The sequence below is a fragment of the Myotis davidii genome, unplaced genomic scaffold (assembly GCF_000327345.1).
Source record: "Myotis davidii unplaced genomic scaffold, ASM32734v1 scaffold268, whole genome shotgun sequence".
NCBI lineage: Eukaryota > Metazoa > Chordata > Mammalia > Chiroptera > Vespertilionidae > Myotis > Myotis davidii.
The window spans coordinates 3,581,843-3,587,070 of NW_006383015.1; the positions used below are offsets into that span (position 1 = coordinate 3,581,843).

General features: G+C 43.3%; 1 pseudogene; it reads right to left on the minus strand.

The window, feature by feature from the left end:
- Positions 1–504: 504 nt before the first annotated feature.
- LOC102761384 lies at positions 505–1,588 on the minus strand (annotated as a pseudogene).
- Positions 1,589–5,228: the final 3,640 nt, after the last annotated feature.

Here is a 5,228-nt window from a genome sequence, read left to right on the forward strand (position 1 = left end):
AATCAACAGGATTATTTTATCTTTTGGCCTCCAGATGGAATTGTAGAAAATACTTACCAAGAAAACAGTTCCAAAAGTGCTTCCTCTTAAGTTCTTTGGTACTAGTTGGTAATTTTGATAGTTATCAGTCCATTAAATACTTTAACATAAGTGTAATCAACAAAAGTGCAACAAGAAGTACAAATGTTTAGAAAACGACAGTTGAAGTTTTGTGACCTCACAGAAACAGAATTCTAAAATTTTATTTGTGTTTCTGTGGCTATGATATCAATATTGACCATAAGAACATCATCTCTAACTAGATTTATATTAAAGAAATATTACATAAAGCATCCCTTTTTAATGATTAGAATAACTGTTCCATATATTTTTTAAAGAGGCAAGTTTCAATGTGAAAAAAGAATAATTTTGAGATTCATAAAGTTATATTCTTTGTGCCTTTTGATTCAGCGAGGGTTACCAGCTAGGATTTAGTGTCAGTTACAGAATGTTAAGGATTCTTACTTAAGCAAATAGTTCATTTTCCTCCTGCAGCAATTTCTCTAGTTCCTTATCCCGGTTTTCATCTCGTTTCTCTGATGCTGTCACCACTTCATGTTCTTGAAGTTCTTGCTGTAGTTCTTTTTCCCAGTCTGTAGGATCATCATCATCGTATCATACGATACGATATCATCATTGAATTCTGTCAAGCACCAGTCGCTCCATTTCCTTCCTCAGATCCTCCTGATCTAAGTTACAGGCATCGAAGGCGTCACTGACAAACTCAGAAACGCCTAGGCTGGTAGAGATCTCCTCTTCATCCCCTTGAGTCTTAAGCTGAGATTTGATGACAACAGGTGGCGTTTGGGGCCGCACTGCCTCCGTCAGTGGCAACGCATACTCTGTGCCATGGCTCTGCTCTTCCCCGGCAGCCTGCTGCTGGGCGGCCGGAGCAGTGAGCAGTCCCTGACTGCTGAATCAGGGACACTCGGTAAAAGTAGTTCCTCCAAAACACTTCTTCCTTCTCGAGTTTAGGAACAAGGACGAATCTCATCCTGCTCAGCGGTCCGTCCTCTTGGAACATGACCAGGGCCTCAGGGTACATCTGATCAAAGTCCAGATGAAACTGCACGCCAGTTGGAGGGTCACGAAGGAAGTTCCTCTTATCAGCTGCTAAGGCCAAAACCTGTTGTTGAGTTGCTTCTTCATCATTACTATCAGCCCACGGGGCCCTGCTGCTTCTGATTTTTTGGAATGCTGCTCCTCAACAAATTTTTTCTGTTCCTTCTGAAAATCTCCTAAAATGGTCTTATGGATGATGTCATCTATTTTTCCTTCTCCTACTGATTTCTGTATCGATTGTGCTGTTTCAGCAACTGATTCAGTTATTATCTGTTTTGTAGCAGCAGTAGCAAAGTGAAAGAGGTGGTCGCGGAGGTCTTTGGCCTGGTGAAGGAGCTCTCTCAGAGACTCCGCCACAACCTCGGGGCGTGGCTCCTGTGGGGCATCTCCCTCAGGCTGCCCGTCTCCTTCGGCCGGGCGGCCCTCCACCACCGGCTGCTGCAAGCCGAGCCAACTGCTTAAACCACGGAACATCCCGCCCGCGTGGCCACCGGAGACCTGGCGGCGGCTGCCCACTTCTGATGGCACAATCCCAAAGAATCTTAACTGACAAGAGACAGAGGGGCCCAAGCTTTATACTGCATTAACTAATGAAAGCTATTTACATAGTTTGCTTAGGACAGCATGAGAAATAAGATAAAGTCTTAGGCAGGAGCAGAATTTTTATATCAAGGCAAAGTAAATCGAGATTGGCCAAGCATTTTCTTAACTTAAGCACTCAAATTCCTATGAGCATGTAAAATAAAATATTGGGTATGATTGCAAGATTAGAGTTCAGGCAAAGCTCATTAAAACAGAACAAGTCAAGACCTGTAAGTTTGAGACATTTAGAGGGGCACTGAAGTCACCCTTATATTGTCAGAATGTGTGGTGGAATAAATTTGGTTTAAGCAAGAACACAAAGCTGAAAAAGTATTTTTAAGATTGGAAAGAAAGATGGCAACTTAGGTAAATGCCTGTACTCACCACCTCCCACAACCACATCAAAATTATAACTAAAATACAGAACAACCATCATCCAGAACCACTGGAAAGCTGACTGAATGGAGGACCTACAATAACAGAAGTAAAGAAGAAAGCCCCCTGAGACTGGTCGAAGGTGCAGAGGCATGGAAAGGGCTGGTCCAGCACCCACTTGGGCCCCTTTTTTAATCAGGAGGGAGTAGTCTCTATGGAGGCAGCCCTGAGGAGCAAGGGGTCCCAGCCCCACACCAGACCCCAAGCCCAGGGTCCCAGAGCTGGGAAAAGAAACTCATAAATGCAATCAGAACTAGGAGCTATAAAAACCAGTGCAGATTGGGGCTCAGTAACTGAGAGGCCGCTGGAGACCCAGCTGTTCCTCTTAAAAGGCCAAGAGCACAAACTGAACTTACAAGGTCCTGCTTCCTCTGAGCTCCAGCACCAGGGCAAGGCTTTGGGGGACACAGACACCTACGAGGAGGAACTGGGTTGTCTGGCCTGGGGCAGGAACTCGGGGGCAGCTTTCTCCCAGACGAAGGTGCTCGCAGGGATCATTGTACCTAGTCTGGGATCTGCCAGATAGCAGGCTTAACTGATGACCATTTGTGTTTGCTCCACCCTGGTGATTCCCTAAGACCCTGCCTCATCCAATTTACAACTCCAACCAAGCTATGTGCAGCAGCTTTTGCATATGAATGACCTGTCTTTGATCAAATAAGCTGAAGCTGGGTCAGAGAACCCAAGCCTATGAATGAAAGGCCCAAGGCCCTGCACCAGCACCAGCCTGCCTTGCTTCACAGCTGGGTCTCATCTGGGCACTGCTAAACCCAATACAAAGAGGAGGAATCTGAAGATCTCTCTGTAGCTGCTGCTAGGTGGCCCCAGGCAGTGGCTGAATTTGCACCTCCCTGAAGACCTGAGAGCCAGTGTACCCAGTGGTCAGTGTCAGACCATATCAGATTATAACCCTAAACATCCATAAGTGACACACTCAAGGGGAAGACTCAGTCTGCAGCAATGCCCCACTGAAGCAAGTCATGATCCATAGGGGTGTCTCCTGCATAGCAGCTCTGCCACTGTAGTCACAACTGGTCCTCACAGCCAATTAGCCTGGAGGTCAATTCCTTACAGTGAGACCAACAGCAATCAAGTCTCAACTACCAGCTACCATCCCAGGTGACTAGGGAGTTTGAGTCACTGGGCGCTACAGGACACAAGGCCACTTTACCAACTCAATGGGACATAGGAGCTCTTCCCAATACTTAGAAACAAACACAGCAAATCAGCCAAAATGCAGAGACAAAGTATCATATTACAAGTGAAAGAAATGCAAGAAAGCAAACTACTGGATATAGAGTTCAAAACCAGTTATAAGGTTACTCAAGAATTTCCTAAGAACCTCTGAAAAAAATGGATAAGGACCAGTCAGGATGTAAGCACACAGTTACTTAAATAAAGAATAATATAGAGGGATTCAACAGTAGAGGATGATGTGAATAAAATTAATTATTTGAAATATGAGGAAGCAAAAAACACCCAACCAGAAGAGCAAAAAGAATTAAAAGATCTGAAGATAGCAAAAGGAGCCTCTGGGACAACTTCATGCGTACCAACATTCGCATTATGGGGGTGCCAGAAGAAGAGAGAGTGCCAGATAATGAAAACCTATTTTAAGAAATGACAGAAAACATCTCCTACCTGGTGAAAGAAATACACTTACAATTCCAGAAAGCACAGAGAGTCCCAAACAAGAGGAACCCAAAGAGGACCACACCAAGACACATCTTAATTAAAATTCCAAGGGATAAACACAAAGAGAGAATCTTAAAAGCAGCAAGAGAAAAGCAGTTGGTTCTCTACAAGGGAATGCCCACATGACTATCAGCTGATTTCTCAACAGAAACTATGCAGGCCAGAAGGGAGTGGGAAGAAATATTCAAAGTGATGAACAGCAAGTACCTACAACCAAGATTGTTCTACGCAGCAAAGCTATCATTTAGAATTGAAGGTCAGATAAAGAGCTTCACAGACAAGTAAAAGCTAAAAGAGTTCATCACCACCAAACCAGTATTATATGAAATGTTGAAGGGAATTCTTTAAGAAGAAGAAGAAGAAAAGAAGAAGGAGGAGGAGGAAGAGGAGGAGGAGGAGGAGGAGGAGGAGGAGGAGGAGGAGGAGAAGGAGGAGGAGAAAATGGCAACAAATACATACCTAGCAACAATTGAATTTAAAAATCAAAATAGACAAATAAGAAATCTAATGAACAGAATAAACTGGTGAATAAAATACAATCAGAGGCATGGAAATGGAACAGACTGATGATTCTCAGAGAGAAGAGGGTGGGGTATTGGGAAGACATTAAACAATGACCATAAATGCATCACCCATGGACACAGACAATAGGGTGACAAAGGCCTAGGGTGAGGCAGGAACCGGATGGATTGGGGTAATGGGGATAAAAAAGAGGGATGTCTTTAATAATTTCAACAATAAAGATCAAAACAAATATTTTAAGAATTTATTAAAAATATAGAAAGATTCTTATTAATATTAACACCTCTCTAAATACTATGCAGACCTTTTTTGTTTTTGCTCTAATAAAAGTTAATTAAAGGGGGTATTGTAATCTTGATTTTATAGGCGATAAAATTAAAAGTCAGAGAAATTAATTTGCATAAGGTCCCAAAGTTAGTAAGAGACAAGGCATGGGCACTGTGACTCTAAACTGTATACATCTTTCATCAAGATGTTTAAACTAAGAGTTTTCATTTTAGCATAGTATTAGGCTCTGTTTTAAGCATTAAAAGCCTGCAAACTAAGAAATGTAAAAGGTTTAGCCCAGGGCTGTCACTAATGATGGGTAATGCAAAGGTTCTCATAAAAGGAAAGAAATTGGGGGGAACCGAAGATGGCAGCATAGGTTAACACCAGAGATTGCTGCCTTGAACAACCAATTCAAATTAAGCTTGAACCAGGGAAAGGACAACATCCAGAGCCACAGGAGGGCTGGCTGAGTGGATATTCTACAACTAGGAGTCAAGAGAATATTATATCCAGACTCAGAGGAGGCGCAGTGCTGAAGTGAAATTCTCAGGTGTGTGTGTGCGCGGAACGGGCTGGCGGCGCGGCGCGGAGGGCGCGGTTGTTTACAATCGGGAGGGAGCATA